The sequence below is a fragment of the Narcine bancroftii genome, chromosome 3 (assembly GCF_036971445.1).
Source record: "Narcine bancroftii isolate sNarBan1 chromosome 3, sNarBan1.hap1, whole genome shotgun sequence".
Taxonomy (NCBI): Eukaryota; Metazoa; Chordata; class Chondrichthyes; order Torpediniformes; family Narcinidae; genus Narcine; species Narcine bancroftii.
The window spans coordinates 149,176,390-149,197,734 of NC_091471.1; the positions used below are offsets into that span (position 1 = coordinate 149,176,390).

At 42.8% G+C, this 21,345-nt stretch overlaps 1 long non-coding RNA gene across 1 annotated transcript in view; it reads right to left on the reverse strand.

The window, feature by feature from the left end:
* The window catches only part of LOC138756256 (uncharacterized), a 33,261-nt gene extending 17,918 nt beyond the window's left edge, over positions 1 to 15,343 (reverse strand). The window contains exon 1 of the long non-coding RNA XR_011352916.1: positions 15,160 to 15,343. This is a non-coding gene — a long non-coding RNA (uncharacterized lncRNA). The remainder of the gene's footprint in view (positions 1 to 15,159) is intronic.
* Positions 15,344 to 21,345: the final 6,002 nt, after the last annotated feature.

Consider the following 21,345-nt stretch of genomic DNA (forward strand, 5'->3'; position numbering starts at 1 on the left):
CTCCCGCCCGTCTGGGAACTCAATGTAGGCGTAATGTGGGTTCGCGTGGAGTAGAGTCACTCGGTCTACCAAGGGGTCGTTCTTTGAATGCCGGACATGGCATCGCAAAAGGATGGGGCCAGGGACGGTGAGCCATGCCGGTACAGTGGTTCCTGATTCGGATTTCCTCCGGAAAAGGAACATCCTTTCGTGGGGGGTGGCATTTGTTGTGGTACATAGGAGGGAGCGGATGGAGTGTAAGGCACTAGTGAGAACCTCCTGCCAATGAGAGATGGGGAGACCTTTAGACCGGAGAGCCAGTCTCCATATGGTGGCATTCTCCCTCTCGACCTGGCCGTTACCGCGTGGGTTATAGCTGGTGGTCCTGCTTGAAGCGATACCACACTCCAGAAGGTACTGTTGCAGCTCTGCGCTCATGAATGAGGACTCCCTATCACTGTGGATGGAATTAGGGTACCCGAAAATGGTGAAAATACTGTGAAGGGCCTGTATCAATGAGGTGGCAGTGGAGTCTGGGCAGGGCACAGTGAAGGGGAAGCGGGAGTACTCGTCGATGGCCGTAAGGATGTAGTTATTATGGTTGGTCGACGGTAGGGGCCCCTTAAAGTCTATGCTAAGATGCTCGAAGGGGCGGGTGGCTTTGATAACGTGGGAGTTATCCGGACGGAAGAAGTAGGGCTTGCATTCAGCGCACACCGAACAGGCTCGGGTCATGGAGCGGATCTCCTCGACTGTGTAGGGTAGGTTGTGCGCCTTCACAAAGTGGGCAAACCTAGTGACCCCTGGATGACAGAGCGCCTCATGGAGTTTCTGTAGTCTGTCCATCTGTATGCTGGCGCACGTCCCCCTGGAGAGCGCGTCAGGCGGGTCGTTGAGCTTACCAGGCTGGTACAGGATGTCATAGTTAAAGGTGGAGAGTTCGATTCTCCATCTAGCGATTTTGTCGTTTTTTTATCTTACCACGCTGGGTGTTGCTGAACATGAAGGAGACCGTGCGTTGATCAGTCAACAGTGTAAAGCGCCTTCCAGCGAGGTAATGTCTCCAATGACACACCGCTTCAACTATGGCCTGGGCCTCCTTCTCGATCGAGGAGTGTCTACTCTCAGGACCCTGGAGGGTTCTGGAGAAGAAGGCTACAGGCCGACCGGCCTGGTTCAAGGTGGCTGCCAGGGCGAAGTCGGATGCAACGCTCTCGACTTGAAACGGGACAGACTCATCGATCGCGTGCAGCGGCGATGTCGGATTTGATTCGATCGAAAGCCGCTCTGGCTTTGGTCGAGAGGGGAAAGGAGGTGGTCTTGATATGAGGACGCGCCTTGTCATCATAGTGTGGAACGCATTGGGCGTAATACGAGAAAAGGCCCAGGCAGCGTTTGAGCACGTTCTGGGTATGGGGGGAGGGGTAAGATCATTAAGGGACGCATGCGGTCAGGATCTGGCATGACTATCCAGTTCTCCACCACGCAACCTAGAATAGCGAGTCGTGTGGTCCGGAAGACACACTTGTCCAAATTGTAAGTCAGGTTCAGCCGACTGGCAGTTTGAAGAAATTTGTCTAGGTTGGCGTCGTGGTCCTGCATGTCGTGGCCGCAGATGGTGATATTGTCCAGATACGAAAAGGTAGTGGTTTGCCCGTTCTGGTCCACCATCCGGTCCATTTCCCGCTGGATGACCGCGACACCATTTGTGACCCCGAATGGTACCCTGAGAAATTGATACAGCCGCCCATTCGCTTCAAAGGCCGTGAATTATTGGACCTCGCAGCAGATCGGGAGCTGGTGGTAGGCCGAACCTAGGTCAATGTTGGAGAATATGCGGAATTGGGCGATCTGGTTCACCACATCCGTGATGCGTGGCAGGGGGTATGCATCCAGGAGCGTGAAGCGGTTAATGGTCTGGATATAGTCGACCACCATCCGTAGCTTTTCCCAGTTCTTGACAACCACCACCTGGGTTCTCCAGGGACTTGAAATGGGTTCGATGATGCCCTCATCCAGCAATCTACGCACCTCACTCCTAATGAATTGCCAGTTTTCGTAACTATATTGCCGACTTTTGGTGGCCACAGGCTTCCAGCCAGGGGTGAGGTTTGCGAAGAGTGCTGGTGGGGCAATCCAGAGTGTGGAAAGGCCGCAGGATTGGCCCCGGGGCACGGGGGCAGGTTGCTCAGGTGCTTCGTGGGTGGGGCTTTGGCAGACCGAGAGGGGGGCGTGGGGTCCCCCAAAGTGTAGGGACATCATTCGGAAATGACACTGAAGGTCTAATCGCAGCAACACTGGGGCGCACAATTGGGGAAGGACGAATAATTAGAAGTGGGTGACCGTTATGCCCTGTACCTCCAGCGTGGCGATGCAATACCCCTTTATCCCGGTCAAGTGCGACCTCGTCGCTAATGAGATCCTCTGGGTAATGGGGATAATGTCAAGTCCCCAACGGAGGTCCAGATCTGGCCGGATAAAACTGTCAGTTGACCAAGAGTCAAATAAGCATGCACTTTAATCAGTTCTATTGCATAGTGAGGGGGTGAAAGCATTGCTGATTAATTGTTATTGAAGCACCACTGATCCAGTTGAAAGGGGAGTTCCGCGTGATGACGTCACGCAATGGGATGACATCATAGATGTAGTCAACGTTGGAGAAGCAGGTTGGAGGACCTCCCGGATGAAAGCTAAGTAGTGGGGTTTGTAGTTTCTCGCGGTTGGCGGTGGGTAGGTCGTCGGTCACGGCGGTCGGGCCCCGGCGGTCGTCAGTGATGGATGCTAGGGTGAGTACCTGGTTGGCCGTGGTGGGTCCCCAGTCGGTCGTGGTGGCTGCATCGGCGGTGACGTAGGCAGCGGCAGATGGGGAGCGGGCAGCAGCAGCAGTAGCGTTGGCCGCAGGGGTGGCTGTGGTGGCGGCATCAGCAGCGGTTGCCACAGTCAGGACCGAGGCCGGGTCGAGTGTTCCGCATGGGGGCGAGAGGCGGGCCAACACCATGGTTGCGAGGGTGGGCTGCTCCTTCCGGGTTTGGCGTCTCCGAGACATCAGGCATTGCCGTGCATGGGTGCCCTTGCTCTCATTGGACGAGAGCTCTGGGGAAGAAGAGTTTGAATGGGATAATGGCGGTTGGCCTTCACACAAGGCACTGTGTTTGCCGGCGGCCATTTTAGACCTACAGACTGCAGCAAAGTGGCCGTTTTTAAGGCACTTCGGGCACCTGGCTTTTCTTGCTGGGCACTGGGACCTGCTATGCTTGTCCCTCCCGCAGAAATAACATTTTGGGTTCACAGGAGGCAGTATAGCAGCAGCTGACAGGCCGTCAGTATATCGTGGGGTGGTAGGGTAGAAGGGCACTCTACTCACATCAGAACGAGGGGTCCAGTCCCTAGAGAACTCGGTGGACTTTAAGGCTTCATCCTCCATTGTGATCGCAATCCGGGCCACGTCCTCTACTTTTTCTACCCCCTTGTTCGAGCAAGCACAGCCTCACTTCGTTCGATCGGAGCCCGGCCACATAGGCATCCCGGACGAGATTGTTTGTGATCTCGGCAGCAGTTTTGTCCACACAATTACAGTCCTTGCCCAACGCCTTTAATACTTGTAAATATGCCCTGCTGGACTCGCCGGGCTGTTGCTTCCTCGACACAAGCACGAGCCGGGCATGAACTCTGTTCACCAGTTGATCATACAGTTCTTTCAGTACCTTTATGGCTGCGGTGTAAGTGGTCTCATCCTGGATGTTCTCGTAGACTCTCAAGGACACCATAGACAGCAATGCTGTTAGACGCTGGTTATGCTCCTCCAACTCATTGAGCCTTAGGAAGTTTTCAAAGTTCAGCAGCCAGAACTTAAAGGCTTCGAAGGCTGTAGCTGACTGTGGGTCGATATCAAGTTTTTCTGGCCGAGTTAAATGCTCCATCCCTTTCAAAAAAATTTTTTTTTTCTTTTTGCTAATAAAATTGTAGAGCACGTCGAAAGAATCAAAGACTTGTTGATCCAAACCAAGGCTTTTATTAGCAAAAGACAGGAGCTCTTCACAGGTGGCCGACCAGTCCAGAATGATCCGACCTGGCTAGGGACACAACCCTTTAAGGCCCAGACAGTAGGCGTGGCTAAGCTCTCAGCCAGTTGCTGTAAGCACAGTCTAGAATCTGTAACTATATACACTATATACATTGGTGATAGATCTGTACCATCACAGTGAGGTAGTGCCTCCAGCGCCTTACTGACTCAACAATGGCTTGGGCCTCCCTTTCGACAGAGGAGTGTTGAATTTCGGGGCCTTGGAGGGTGTGGGAGAAGAAAGCAATGCGGCTACTCACCTGATTAAGTGTGGCGGCCAGTGCGAAGTCAGATGCATTGCTCTCCACTTGAAGTGGATAGATTTGTCCATGCTGTGCATCGTAGCCTTGACAATGTTTGCCTTGATGCGGCTGAAGGCTGCACGGGCCTCTCCAGCTTTCTCTGGAACATGGGATGATGAGGAGTGACCTTATAGAGGTATATAAAATCTCGTGGGACATAGATAAGGTGAAGAAAAGGTTTGAAGGGGACCTGAAAGGTAACTTTTTCACACTGAATGTAGTGGGTACATGAAATGAGCAGCCGGCGGAAGAAGGTAAAATTATGATGTTTAAAAGGTATTTAGAAAGGCTTGTGGCTAGGAAATATTTAGAGGGATATGGGTTAAATGAAAGCAAATGGGACTAACTAAGAGAACTTGGTCAGCATGGACGAGTTAGCCAAAAGGGCTGTTTCAATGTTTTAAAGCCCTATGTCTCAATAAAATGCCATTTGAAGTAGCTTACAGATTTTGGATCATTGTAGGGTTGGAATAAATTATAGGTTTATGGAGGAGAGAAGTCTTGGGAAGGTTACAAAATACAGATGAGGATTTTAATATCAAGCATTACATAAGGAATGTTAACAGAGAATGGGTGCAATTTGTAAGGAATAGATACAGGAAATAGAATGACAACATGAGTTGCCATTGTCAGGATGGAATCAAAATATAAAAATAACCATAAATATTTTAGAGTTAAAGGTCATATTGTTGGTGAAAGATGTATTCTGATCCCAATTATTGTCAGCCATAAATGACTATAAATATTTTAAATGTAAATTGTGAAAGGTTTTTACGTTTCTCATTCTGGCAAAAAGGCACTTTCAGCTATTAACAACAAAGTTCCTCATATTTTCTGGGTTATTTTGAGCAAGTTGCTACTTAGTATTCAGATACTTCTTTGTAGACATAAAAAACAATAAAATAGCTGCAGTGCAAAGTTTAATGACTGTGGTTAGATAATTCAGTGAAAATTTGATTTGAAAAGGGCAACAAATTATTGTCACCATTGACAGTATCAACTCAGTAACCTTGATTTTATTTCCTTTTATCCTCTTTTATTATTGTCATTAAGTTTTTTTTTTCTCCCTTTAACGATTCATGCTATGAGAAAAGAATTCTTAACATGAATGATTTCAGATTTCAGATTTGTTATCAGAGTATATACATGACATCACATAGAACCCTGAGATTCCTTTTTCCTGAGGGTGCGACAGGATTACTATTAACTGGTAGTGGAAGAAAAATAAACTGTACTTAGCATAAAACATGTAAACAAACAAAGAACTGTAAACAAACTGACTGTGCAGCACAGAGAGAACAAAAAGTAAATCAATGAGGTGCATAAATAAGAATCCTTAAATGGGTCCTTGATTGAGTTTATTGTTGAGGAGTCTGATGGTGGAGGGCTGCATCTGTTCCTGAAACTGGTGGTGTGAATCTGGTGGCACCTATACCACTTTCCTGATGGCAGCAGCGAGAACAAAGTGTGTGCTGGGTGATGTGGGTCTTTTCATCGAAACACAAGGGGTCATTTTTGAACCTGATTGTAAAATTTTGTGTTGTGACTAGTTTCAGGCGTAAACACAATCAACAGAGAAATAAACTGCACCCATTGTCCACTGCTGGATGGTTCATGCTACTTGACGGTGCATTCTTTGGTACCTGTATCAGGGAAATGCTGGGCCTTGCCTCCTGTGAGATTCCATACAGACCAACCACAGGTATGTGATTGTAATCTTATAAAGAAAAAAAGGATATAGATTGCTCCTTGACTCCAGAGGATTCCCAGTCACACATTGCCTAACATAGACTGCAACTTACCCAGATCAATTCTTATCCAAGAATCTTTGCTGATGATGTAAACAATCTAAAATATTATTGTTTTTGCACAGGCAAAGAGACAAAACACCGGCTTAAATCAATTCTGATGCTTTATTCTTTGATGATGTGACTCAGTTTGGGTAAATTCTAGTCAGATGTTACCAAGAATGAATCCAGAAACCAGAAGACCAAGTTCTCGACCAGATATAGCTGTACATGACTGGCATCTACAAAGCAAACATTAAGACAAGCAGGTGGGAGTAGGTTCATTGGCAAATGTACATTGTATGTGAATGTGTCTGGTAAAATGTGGGAAGATTGGATGGGAGTGTGTGGTGAATAAAAGGGGATTAATATTGAATAAGTGTTAATGGGTACCTGCTGCTCAGCTTGGAGCTACTGGTCAGAAAATCCTGTTTCCATGTTGTATGATTGTATGACTCTATCCCAACTTCTGAATGATCATATGCAAGGAGAAACCAAATGACGTTTGCAGAATTACAAGGCAAATGGAAAACACACTCTGATTTCAAGTTTTTTTTTGCATGCAACATTTATACTGAAATCAAATTCCAGAGGTTAATCTTGCACTAGTTTCAATTCCTAATGCCATCACTGAGATCAGGTCTGACAATGTATACTCGGGGTGCTTATACATGGTTTATTTCAGTCCTATCTTGTTAATGTTTCACACAATTAGGCTTCTAAAATGAGTGAGCTTAATGATGGGTTTCCATCATCTCATAGACAATGAAATTTACTTACGTCTTTGAAAAGATTGATGATGATTTATTTTCAAAAGTGCAGTACAAGCATTATCTTCGACAGAGTTGAAGAAATAATTTACATTAACATTGGCCTTATAGCAATTGCACTGACTCTACCCCAAGCTAAGAGATGGCTCAGCTCAGTTCCTATGCATCAGGAAGCAGAAGTTAAAAGGCTCCAAATACTGCTGGCCACAGGCACAGACATTACGAGCATGAGAGAACTGATCATGTATAGACATTCCCAGTCAACAGTATCCTCTGGGCAGTCATAAAGAATGCAAAGGGCACATAAAGACAACTGAAAGGTATTGGAGAATGTTGCACCACTAACTGTCAAAACTATTGCAGTTTCTAAAGCTTAAGTACACTTCTAACATGGGAGAACTCTATATTTCTTTGCAGAATTCTTGTACATTTCAGTATTCAAGCAAGTTCAATTGTGGCACAAATAAATTAATGAGGATAATACACAATTCAATAAAAACGTTGCTCATCTGCAATCTTTTATCATATTCTAGCTCAAGATAAAATTGTTATCTAATACTCGAAAGTGCTCCATAAAATCTATCTGGTGTATGGATTACTCTGCATTTCAGCTAGAAAGTTGTGTGTTCATGCCCAAACAACTGTGAATACTGGATGAGCCAAAATCTTGAAGACTGAATGATCAATTTTAGTTACATTGAGGTACAAATAGAATAATTGTACACTGGTGAGGATTCATTCACTTCAATTTCACAGCTTGCCATGATAGGATTTGAATGATATCTGGGTTACTATTCTGATACCACTGTCAAATATGTTAAGAGGTGATAGCAATTGGATATTGACAAGACAAATTCTTAACAATGAATTGGAACTCAACACTAGGGCATCTATTGGTCAACTGAGTGAAACATTTTTTATTAGGAATTTGCAGTTACCTGGAGACTGACAATAATCAGGCTCCTTCCACTCCAATTGAATTCCTACTATATGATATAGATATTAATTTCAATACATTAACATATCAAAGGCAATTCTTCAACTGATCATGAGAAAATAAAGTTACCATCAAGTAACTTTGGTATGTCAATGGAAACCTTGGTACACTTCTACAGATATGCAATGGAAAATGTGTGGACAGTTGCATCATGGTCTAGTATGGGGTCACCAATACTTCTGAGCAGAAAGTCCTGCAAAAGATAGAGAACATAGCCGAATATATCACAGGCAAAACTCTCTCGATCATTGAGAAAACCTACATGGACGCTGCTGTCGGAGGGCGGCCACAATCATTAAGGATCTGTACCTCCAAGCACACTCTCTGTTTTCACTGCTGCCATCAAGAAAGAGGAACTATATTGGTGCCACAAGACATGTATTACCAGGTGCAGCAGCAATTTTTACCCCTCCCCCATCAGGCTCCCAAACGACAAACTCAATCAGAAACTCATTTAAGGACTCTTTGCACATTATTTATAACTGAATATTTTTGTTTCTGTATTGCACGGTCAGTTAATTTACACTTTTTTTTTACATTTTTCTCTTTTACATACATATCCTTCTTCTTGACTAATGTTTACAGTTAAGCAGAAATTCTACTCTGCCCACAGGAAAAAGAATCTGATGGTTGCATATGATGCGATGCACGTACTGTGACTGTAGTGGCCTATCTGACGATGCTACCTTACGCAAGTGGCAATAAATGACATTGGAGTCAGTAGAGTCAGGAATCAGTACCTTTACTGTGCTTAACCACAGCTTTTATAGTTCCCACTGCACGTTTCACGCTGAGACTTGTGGGATGCGGTAGTGTCGTCACTTTCCAGCCTCAGGTGTCATAAAAACCGCAGGCTCTTATTCGCGTGCTTTTCCTAATTATTGGTGCCTGACCTGCAGCTGGAGGGCTGGGACGTCGTTGGAGGCTATACACCCTGGTAATGAGCTTGCTTAACTGTTGTGGCTGTGCGTTATTCTATTGTAAGCGTGGGGCTCCCGCTGCACCACCCCCCCCCCCCCAGAATCATGGCTGCCAGATGCAGGTTCATGCTGGTAGTTCAGCCTGGGACATCCTCTGGGACGTTTCAGAGGTGATGTGATCGGTCTTGAAAGGTCATTGTGTGCCCGTTTCAGTCATTCAGTTGTGAACATACACTCTTGGCCCCCTATGTCTAATGTAAATACTACACCTTCTTGCCTGATTACCCTAAAGGGCCCCTCATATGGGAATTGAAATGCTGAGCATTTCTGACCATTCCTAACCATCGCGAATTTCACAGTCAGTAGGTCGTGCAGCAATGATGTTTGGAATTCCCATAAAAAAAACATGGGATAGGGTTGTTTTGCCCTATTGCTATTTCTCACCAAGATGTAAAATATCCAAGTCAGCTGGCTGATTGATATCTCTATCAAAATGTACGTCACCTGGAATGGATAGTGGAGTTCCATAGATCATCTCAGCAGACGAACTGCCAATTCTTCCGTACATATTCCCAATAACACCCACGGTAATTTGTCCATCCAGTTCGGCCCCTGCAGCCTTGCCTTAAGTGCCAACTTTAAATGCCTATGGAACCGTTCCACAAGTCCATTTGATTGAGGATGATAGGCGGTTGTGTGGCATAATTTACTTCCACAGAAATCTGTGTCCACAGGTGGGAAGTAAACTGCAAACCTCTATTCGGAGTGATGTGAGTAGGTACACCAAATTGTGCAACCCAATTAAAAATAATGGTCCATGCACATGTCTCCATGTCTGCTGCCTGCATAACGATTGCCTCTGGCCAATGACAGTAAATAAATATCTCACCCCTTGACAGATTGGCAAAGGTCCAACCACATCCGTGTGGACATGCTGAAATTTTGCATCCACCGTGGAGAATCTTTAAGTTTTTGCATGTGTGTGTCTGAATTTTAGCTTTTTGGCACTGAAGGTAAGTCTTGGCCCACAGGGTGACATCTCTCTTTAGACCGTGCCACACATAATGTTTTGACACTAGTTTAACGGAAGATCTAATGGAAGAATGCAAAAGATTATGTATATCATCGAAGATCTTCCTTCACCAGCTAACCAGTAGAATGGGTAGGGTGCCCCGTGGAAATGTCGCAAAGGAGTGTGGGACCACTTGACTTAGCAGAGATTTCCTCAACCTGGAGACTTTTAATGATGGTTTTGTAGGCTTGTACCTCCTCATTCCATTGCTGGTCTTCTGCCAACTGTACCGAATCAATAACACCCTGGACTACCGAGACAGTTGGTCTTAATAGGGCATCTGCCACTGGATTGGACAAACCGGCCTCATACTGAACACCATTTCTGAACTCAGAGATGAATGACAATTGGTGTTGCTGCCTCGTGGACCATGGGTCAGATATCATACTCATGGCCTGCACGAGAGGTTTATGATCAGTAAAGGCCATTAACACTCGACCCTCCAGTATGTATCTGAAATGGCGTACCGCCTAATACAATGACAGCAATTCTCGGTCGAATGTGCTATATCTCATCTCTGTAGGTCGAAGATGTCTGCTATAAAACACAAGTGGCACCCATTGTCCTTTTATGTGTTGTTGCAACACTGCACCAATTGCATGGTCGGATGTGTCTGTAGTTAACGAAAGGGGTGCTTTGTGATTTGGGAGGGCAAGACTTGCCGGAGATGCCAAAGAATCCTTGGTTTTTTCAAAAGCCATGACTGCCTCCTCACCCCAATGCAATATATTTGATCTTTTTCTATTTAATGGGTCATACAGTGGGCACATCACGGCTGCCACTCCTCTAATAAAACGATGGTAAAAGGTAACCATTCCTATAAATCATGCAAATCCTTCCGAGTAAGAGACCATGGGAACTTGCATATGGCGATCACTTTGTCCGGCAATGGTATAGTTCCAGTATGAGAAATCCTGTTGCCGAGAAAATCAATTGCAGCTGTACTGTTTTCAGGGTTGACTGAAAGGCCAAAATGCTGTAATCTAGCGAACAGGAGACAGAGGTGTCATTTATGTGATTCCTCATCAGGGCTCGCTGTGAGAATGTCATCCAAATATACAAAGGTTCCTTCCAAGTCCCTAGTGACAACATTCATCAATCTTTGAAACATTTGGGCTGCGTTCTTCAGTCCAAATGGCATTCTGATAAATTTAAAGAGACCAAAGGGGTTTATAATAGCCATCTTTGGAGCATCCACAGGGTGAACTGCAATCTGATAGTATCACTTCACTAAATCTACTTTAGAAAATATAGTAGCATGAGCCAACCGTGCTGAGAAATCTTGAATATGAAGGATTGGATAGCAGTCAGAGACGGTTATATAGTTCAACCGCCTGTAGTCCCCACATGACTGCCAACCACTGCAGATTTTAGGCACCATGTGAAGGGGTGAAGCCCATAGACTTTTGGACTTCCATACCTCCCCTAATGCCTCCATTACTGCGAACTCTGCTCTTGTAATTGATAGCTTGCCTTTTAGAAGCCTATGAGCCCTAGCATAAACAGGTGGACCAGTTGTATCAATATAATGATATACACCATGCCGCAGCTTATTATCCTGATAATTAGTCGTTAAAAGTACCGGGTACTCTTTAAGTATCGAGGCATATGCATTTTGCTGCATCACCTGAACTCTTACCGGTTGGAAAGAATGATGCATTCTCTTAAGGGGCAAACTTTGGAAGTTAGCCATGTTTATCAGACAGCATTTATGTATATCCACCAGGAGACCATGCTCACTCAAAAAATCCGCACCTAACTAGGGAAAACCTACTGAGGCCACCACGCATTTCCAGTAGAATACCGCTGAACCCGTATGTATCGTGACCTTCCTCATTCCAAAAGTAGGAATCGTGGTACCATTAACTGCTGAAAGCGGTGGAGTACGTGCACCTTGTGCCAACTCAAACTGTGTCAGAGGAACAATACTGAACTCAGCACCTGTATCCATCAAGTAATACACCCCCAAAATCATGTCATGTAAAATAAAGTAGACCCTGTTCTGTGACAACCACCAAAACCACTAACGGCGTTTGGTGGGTCCGTTTCCCAGATGTGGTGGTGGACCTGGGTAAATGCAAGGACTCTTACATCTATAGGCCGAGTGACCCCCATCGGCGATGATAAAAGCAGTATCCAGAACTCTTGTTTCCTTGATCAGGATGTGGTCGCTGTATTGCCGCACATGCCAGTGGTCTTGGTGTTTCGGGGTTCTCGGACAACTCAGCTGCACAGATGGGCTGCATCTGCAATCTGTTAGCCTGTGGAAGGTTGTAAAGTCGTTGGCCTCTCTTGCTACCAAATGCAGTTCTGAAAAATTTATGTGTGCCAGTGCCTCGAAAAGAAAGCAATCTGTATGGCCTGTGGCTAGTGATACCAGCTCTGGCATTAACTGAGATGGACTATGGTCCCCCAGTTCTTGCGTATTCAAAATTCTTATAGCCTGTTCATGACGAGAGAGCTCAAATGTTTTTAACAGAAAGTCACGGAATCTAGTGTACTTCTAGTCCACTGGCAGGTTATTGATGAATGAACTCACCCTTGCTGCGGTCGTAGTATCTAATACACTTACAACGTGCCAATAACTTGTGTCCTCAGATGTATCATTCCGAAGGACAATTTGTGCTTTGGCCAGCTGCAGCCAGCTACGTGGCTGATCCAACCAGAATGGAGGCAGGCGAACTGCTACTGCATTAACCACACCAGAGAGGCTGCGTCAACCTCCACCTTTGAAGTCGTCGGTTGCTCATCCATGTCAGTGAGGTGGGACTCAGTGTAGCTGAGGCCTGTTGGGGTTACCAAAATATGTAGTGGCCTATCTGATGACGCTACCTTACGCAAGTGGCAATAAATGACATTGGAGTCAGTAGAGTCAGGAATCAGTACGTTTATTGTGCTTAACCACAGCTTTTATCGTTCCTACTGCATGTTTCATGCTGAGCCTTCTGGGATGCGGTACTGATGTCACTTTCCAGCCTCGGTTTCCATAAAAAGCGTGGGCTCTTATTTGCGCGCTTTTCCTAATTGGTGGTGTCTGACCTGCAGCTGGAGGACTGGGACGTCATTGGAGGCCATGCGCCCTGGTAATGCGCTTGCTTAACTGTTGTGGCTGTGCACGATTCCGCTGTATGTGTGGGTCTCCCGCTACCTGACAATAAATTTGAACTTTGTACGTTGAAGAATAATCAAGCAGATTAGATTTTGCTCAGGAATCCACCATCTGCTTTCTTTCATGTGTCTACCATGTGATACCAATTCATATTATAGTCTTCAAAAATGTAACTTCAAATATAGAAAGAATAATACAAGATCAGCTGGATCTGTACAGTGAAAAAACAGTTCATGTCAAATTTCTTATAAAATGACCATTAATTGTATCTGAAATTATGAAGAGCTGTTATGAATAATTGTGTTAAGGATTGAGAGAGTCTTTTCCTTACATATATGTTTCCTTGTACCTCACCCATAGAAGAAAACAGTTCAGGCCACTTCCAGGGTGCTATTTTGAGACATCATCCTTTGCAGTAAACAACATTTTGACCTATATTTATATAATGACCTCTACAGAAAACAGTGGCAAAACTAAAACGGATACACACTAGTTTTAGAGTTAAAAAGTTAAATTTTAGCTTCAACTTCTCCTCATCCAAAATAAAGAACAGTTGCATGTCTTATAATTTCCTGAGAGAACTTTTTTTTATATATACTGTGGCCATTTAAATTCAAACAATCTTGATCAATCTTCAAGTATAATTGCCTGTAAGTTGGATTTCATCGTGTTTTTTCTATGCTTAAGAATCTTACAGATGAAATCTGAGAAAAATACTTTAACAGTTATTTTAGAAATGGAGTTATTATTGGTTGGAATGGGATAGTTGAATGCACTTCCTGATTTTTTGCTGTGCCCCTCTTTGAGAAGGACATTGACCTGTAAAGTTACACTTCACATATCTGTCAATTAACAGCAATAAATACTATGAGACAGGATATTTCAGGGGATAGTGCCATCAGAATATGAATCTTCAGGGAAGTATAAAAGTCCAGAAGGCAAAAGAAGCCAGGAAACCAATGAGATCAGAATGAGATTCCAGCTGTCCCCTTCAGTTCAAAGTTCAGATTTATTGTCAGAGAACATACATGACATTACATACAACCCAGAGATTCTTTTTTTTCTGCGGACCCAGCAGAGTTTCGACATATCATCTATTTCAGATGTGAGAATCGTCATTTGAACAAAGCAGAAAAGCAGCCATGTCTTCTCAATTTATATCTGGCTGAGTGGCCCTCTTAGAAATGTTGTGGTGAGCCATTTTAGTAAATGAACAGATATTAATTTGCAATCGTTTGTGGAAAAGGTCTTGGAAAACAGGATGTGATAGATATGTAACATTCAGGGACTAATCACCAGGGAACTTGCTCTGAAGAATTGTGATGGGGAGGGCCACTTTGTACAAGGGCTTGTGATTTTGCAGGATTCTTGTGAAAAACACCTACTGTGAAGAAATCCCCTGGAGTCCAAGTAAAGACCCATGCTCTGCTGAGATGTTTTCTGATGGTCTTCCTTGTTGCCCTGTTCCTCTTTCTCCTTTTGTTCTTCATCATGCATCCCCTGACTGTGACTGTGACTGTGAGCACGTATGGGATGCCAGCAATGTTGACAAATCCGGTACCTGAGTTGTAATTTGTCCCTGCAGACATCAAAGTATATGAAACACTTGCTTTGTGTATGTAGTGCCAAGGTGATCTTTCTCATGTTGCAGTGAGAAACTGTTGGGAGGTTTGGCATAGGTGTGCTGTAACCAATTGGAAATATCCTGTGGTAAGGAAGTTGAAAGCCAGAATGAACTTAACAATGATGGAAAGATTGGTTCAGACACAGGAGCACTGAGCTGGTGATGGTGTTCACAAGATCACAAGATATAGGAGCATAAGTAGGCCCAATGGCCCATCGAGTCTGCTCCACCATTCTATGCTGATCCATCCTCCTACTCAGCCCCACTCCTTGGCATTCTCCCGATAACCCTTGATGCCCTGACTAATCAATTACCTGTCAATCTCTGTCTTAAATGCACTGAAAAACATTGCTTCCACTTGTGGTCTGTGGCACAAGTTCTACACACTCATGATCCTTTGACTAAAGAAATGTATCCACATTTCTGTTTAAAATTGATGCCCTTTTTTGAATGAAGACTCTTTAGGTTGCTTCTTTGCAAATGGACATATCTTTGCCTCCTCTCCCAAAAGTAACAAAGAAACATCAAGCACTTACTTTTAGTTCTACTGAGACCAATCAGGGATTGCACTATGTCGCCTCTTGAAACTCCAGTGCAAGGACGTAAAATGGGTATTGTGCAAATGTTCACTTCAGCAAACTCGATATGACAGAAATCCTAACATGAATGGCAATTTTATACACCTGGTCCAATTTCCTCATGGAGAATTCTCTTGGAATTGATCGCGAGCACGACGAAAAGTGAGTTAAATTACTTTTCTGCTTGCATTGTGCATGGAAAACCGACACCAACCAATCCAGTTCATAGGCTGATCATCTGATTTCCACAGATAAAGTAGCAGTTTATAAATAGTAACATAAAATACAATCTTGCTGGGCTAAAAATAGACAAAATTGTTCATTCTTCCTGCAAAATATATAATCAGAGCATTTAAAAAAAACAGATATAAATTTTAACAGTGGCTATCAAACAAATTCAAGATGTTAAGATGGAACATTTGGGGGACCACCCTGCAGAGTGTCTGAATTCTGTAACTTTTGGATTGAGCATGTATATGTGGGCAAAATTCAATCAGTGACTTTTGAAATCAAGTGGGTTTGTGATGGTGATTAAACAATACCCATTACTTTCAAGGTGGGCAGACAGCATGCAGTTGAATATTCAGTGTTAAATGCCATACACCTGTTCAGCTTGCATAGGAGAGGGGAATGTGTGTCTGAAGAAGACAGCAGAATTCAGAGCAAATATCCTGAATGGTGCAGATTCTAAATCAACACTTCTCATTGAAGTTCAAGTTGGAGAAACGTTCCCTGAACACCCAAGGTGCTCATGACCTCTTCTCCACTTCTTATTGAGTGTCTTCATATGGCCTTTGCTTCCAGATTTCAGACATCTGGAACACCACTCACACTCTCCATCTTTTTGAAGATCATCTCCCCATCAGGAAGACACCAGGGCTTTACATTCTTTCTTGAATGCAGAGCTGTTTAGTCTCCATCAATTTATACTTTCCTCTACTTTGTGGAACATATTCTCACCCCTGACAACTTCTCTGTTGGTTTCTTGCATTTCCTCCAGATCCAGGGTGCAGTCATAGACATACAAGGGCTCAATTTTGTCAGGTTTTTGGATTCTAATCCTACTCAGGAAGCACTCTGAAATTCTTCCTCACTACATCAATTGCTGCATTGGTACTGCCTCCTATACCCATGGAGAACATGGCAATTTCATTAGCTTCACTGGTGACTTCCAATTGGCCTTTAAATTATGTGGTTAGTACAATGTTATTACAGTGTCAGTGATCCAGATTTGAATCCAGTGCTTTCGGTAAAGAGTTTGTACATTCTTCTTGTGTCTGTATGGGTTTCCTCCAATTTCCTCACATCCTTCAAAGACATACAGGGGTTTTAGGTTCATTAATGTATTTGGGGGGCATGGGGTCATAGGCCAGAAGGGCCTGTTACCATGGTGTACATCTAAATTTAAATTTAATTGTATTACTATTAAATTTACCTGGACAGTTTCTGACTCTTATCTGCTCTTCCTTGACCTTGCCATCTCCATCCTAGGGGACAAACTATCCATGGACATGTATTATAAACCCACTGGGTGTCACAGCTACCTGGATTATACCTTTTCACAATTCTGTCCCTTGGAAGGATGCCATTCCTTTCTCACAAATCCTTTGCCTCCACTGCACCTATTCCCAGGACGAGACCTTCCACTCTAGAACATCGAAAAGGTCCTTGTAAGATTCCATTCCGATTCTACATTTGAAAAGGCCAGGCTGCCTTCAATTAACATGCACCTGAGTATCCTTTGTGAAACAGGTATGAAGCAAAAGATACTGAAATACAGAATTTTCTTTTTCAGTTCTACTCTTTATGTGTGAACATTGGCAAGGGAGAGGATTGCTTGATATGATTGGATTCATAGTGAATGATTGTCTCTCTGACTGGAAGCAGGCCTCAAGGATTGGTGCTGGATCCATTGATTTTTGTCATCTATATCAGTGATCTGGATGTTAATATGGTTCATTGGATCACCAAGTTTGCAGATGACACTAAGATTGGAGGTCTAGCAAACAGCTAAAAAGGTTTTCAAATCCTGAAGAGGGATCTGGACCAGCTAGAAAAATGGGCTGCAAAATGGCAGATATAATTTAATGCAGACAAGTGTGATGTGTTGCATTTTGGAAGGACAAACCAGTGTAGGACATAAATGGTAAATGGTAGGGAACTGAAGAGAGATCTGGGAAAATAGATACATAATTTGCTGAAAATGGCATCACAAGTAGCAAACTTTCTTGCAGTGATGTTAAGTTTAAATTGAATTGAGCCACAGTGCGATGCCAATAGAGCACAATATATTGCATGGCGTATTTTGCAAGGACAATAATAGATGTAAATAAGCTCTGACATCTCAGAGTTCAACTCTCCGTTGATACTAATCCTGTTTGTTTTTTCTCCCACATTCTCATCAACTCTCCCCAAATTCTACCACTCACATGCACACCAGGGATGATATGCAATGGCCAACCTCTCTGTAGGGAAAGACTGGAGCACCAACAGCACCCAAGCTGTCACAAGGATAATGTGCAAACTCCACAGAGACATTACTAAAGGTCAGGATTAAATCTGGGTCTCTGGCTGGTACTGCGTGACACTACCAGCTGCACCTCTATATTCTCCTTCTCTCTTTGAACAGAGGTCTGTTCAAGCTCTGCAACCATGTAATCACCAGACTTGCGCCTGTGTTCCACCTTCTTCTCCTTCCTCCCTCCTCTCCTCACCTCTTCCTCCTTCCCTCACCTTTTAATTCAGGCGACTACCAGTTTTTCCTGATTTCCCACCAAAGGTTCAGGCCCAAAATCTTTGTTTCCTTTTACATGACCTGCTGGGTTTCTCCAGCACTTTTGTGTGTTGCAGTCAAACCCCTCCTGCCCCCACCCCCTTTGCATTATGCCATTATTTGCTTATTTGTCAAATCACTGGCAACAACATTTATTTTCTATTTCCGATTGACCTTGAATTGAGGAAGCAGCAAATATGAACAGCAATCTTGGAATGAAAACTGCTGATGCTGGAAGTATGAAAAAGAAAACAAAAGTGCTGAAATGCCCAGCAAATAAAGTAAGATCCACAGAGAAAGAAACAGATTTAATGTTCTAGGTCAATTACCTTTCATCAGAAGCAGTCTGATAGATCCAGAGAAGAGATTCTTCAAGGTTAGTATTTCTCAAAGAGAGTTAATATTTCATACCAATGACTCTTCATCAGTTTCCAGTCCAAATGAATTCCCCAGAATTTTTTTTTAAATTTCAGATTACCATCCTTTGCCATTAAAAAAAAATTCTGTGGTTTCTTCTTAGGAATTCCATTGGATTGAGAATGGCTTGCTTCATTCCAACTGCATCGGCACTGGGGTAGTGATATGGTCAATGGGAGAAACAAGTCTTCTTCAGATGAGGCACGATGTTAGAGAAAGGGACAATCTGTTCCATTTGATGGTTACACAGCCCTTCTTTATGCTTCTAAAACATGGCTTTGTAGCTCTCAGTATGATATCAAATGCTCATTAGTGACTAAGTGCCTTGGGATGCACAGGTCTCAGAGGCACGTAGGAAGGAGCAGGTATCCTTCCTGTTCTGTAAACACTGAGTTTGTACAAGGACTGATGTCTTGATCTTCATCTTCTCTTTTCATAATTGACCAAAGGATGATCTGGTGCATTGAAGGCAAAGATGAATTTCTACTTTGATATCTGCCTTTGCTGAGGGGTGACTCCCATAATATAGGAAGTGATTCGGACTTTACAAGGTGTTAGCAAAAGTATTAATTGTTGGAGAGCTGCTTAGGACAATGGAGGCATGTTGGTAGAAGGCTTTTATCTTGAGGATGCTGACTATAAGGACCATCCTCTTGTATACTTTGGCAAAAAAATCACTGATGTCTTGGAATTTGGCTCACTATGTGCCCCGTTGCAATCATTACTTTCACCTCCACACATTAGACATTACCTCTCACCTCCACAAAATAGGAAATTTGCAGTGGCCAAAGAATCCACCAACTCATATCAAAGTTCAAGTTAATCATTTGTGCATATGCAACCATATATATAGTTTTCTCTGTACACCGTTTCTCTGTACCATAGTGCACACACATACACATACACACACACACACAATCATAGCACATAATGATTAAATATGCATGTGTTTGTCTGTCTCTGTGTGTGTGTGTGTGTGTGTGTGTGTGTGTGTGTGTGTGTGTGTGTGTGTGTGTGTGTGTGTGTGGGTATGATTTACTCAATGTTACAACCTGCAGGACGATGCCATTCCAGAGATTGACAATCCTGATTTTGATGCTCCTGCACCTCATGGCAGTGGGTCATATAATCTGTGTGCTGGATGGGAAAGCGTACCCAATAATTCCTTGAACCCCATTTAAGCAAGATTCTTGGTGAATGTCATCAATAGAAGAAAAGGAGATGCCAGAAATGTTCTTGGCCAATTTCATTTTCATTTGTACTGCCTTCCAGTCTGATTCTTAGCTGCTTCCATACCACATAATTATGCTGCCAGAAAGGACGCTCTCAAATTTACTCCAGTAAAATGTTTTCAACATGGAGGCTGGTAGCCTTGCCTTCCACATCCTCCTTAGGCAGCATAATTATGCTGTGCCTTTTTGACTATTGAAGAGGTTCTATGGGTCTCGGATAGGTTGTTTGTTATATGCATTCTAAGGAACTTTTTGCTCTCCACCCTCTCTAAAAGAGAACCATTAATGTGTAGTGGAGAGTGGTTCTGGAGTGTAATTACCATAGGTTGAACAATTTCCAATTATTATTTTTTTTTTTAATTTTTTATTTTTCACACCATAAATCACAATAGCCATGATATACACTTTTTCTTTTCCACACATTTACAGTGACTTTTTCTCCCTCCCCCCTCCCTCCTCCCAAGCCACCCACCCACACCCCCCCTCTCATCCATTTTAGGTATACAATCTAGGTTGCATTAATTCAGTCAGACAATGTTGTCATTCAACAAAAATACACCGGAAATTCTACTGAGTCCATTCTTTTCTTTTCTTCTCCTTCCATCAACTTAGGTAATGTTTGTTCCCGGTAGGTTTTCGCTATTGTATTTAATGTAAGGCTCCCATACTTGTTCGAATATTTCAATATTATTTCTTAAACTATATGTTATTTTTTCTAATGGAATACATTTATTCATTTCTATATACCATTGTTGTATTTTCAAATTATCTTCCAATTTCCAGGTTGACATAATACATTTTTTTGCTACGGCTAGGGCTATCTTGACAAATCTTTTTTGTGCATCTTCCAAGTCAATTCCAAATTCTTTATTTTTTATGTTACTTAGGAGAAAAATCTCTGGATTCTTTGGTATATTGTTTTCTGTTATTTTATTTAATATCTGATTGAGATCATCCCAAAATTTTTCTACTCTCTCACATGTCCAGATTGCATGAATTGTTGTTCCCCTTTCTTTTTTACATCGAAAATATCTATCAGATACTGTTGGGTCCCATTTATTTAACTTTTGCGGTGTAATGTATAGTCTGTGTAACCAATTATATTGTATCATACGCAGCCTCGTATTTATTGTATTTCTCATCGTTCCAGAGCATAACTTCTCCCATGTTTCCTTTTTTATCTTTATATTTAAATCTTGTTCCCATTTTTGTTTAGTTTTACCATTTGTTTCCTCATTCTCCTTTTCTTGCAGTTTAATATACATATTTGTTATAAATCTTTTGATTAACATTGTATCTGTAATCACATATTCAAGGTTACTTCCCTCTGGTAAGCTCAAATTGCTTCCTAATTTATCTTTCAAGTAGGATCTCAGTTGGTAATATGCCAGCGCTGTATCTCCAGTTATATTGTACTTATCTCTCATTTGTTCAAAGGATAAGAATCTACTTCCTGAAAAACAATTTTCTATTCTTTTAATCCCTTTTTTTCCCCATTTTCTAAAGGCAAGGTTGTCTATTGTAAAAGGGAGTAGCTTATTTTGCGTCAATATTAGTTTTGGTATTTGGTAATTTATTTTATTTCTTTCTACATGAATCTTCTTCCATATATTGAGGAGATGGTGTAATACTGGAGAAGTTCTATGTTGTACCAATTTTTCGTCCCATTTATATAATATGTGTTCAGGTATCTTTTCCCCTATTTTATCTAATTCTAGTCTC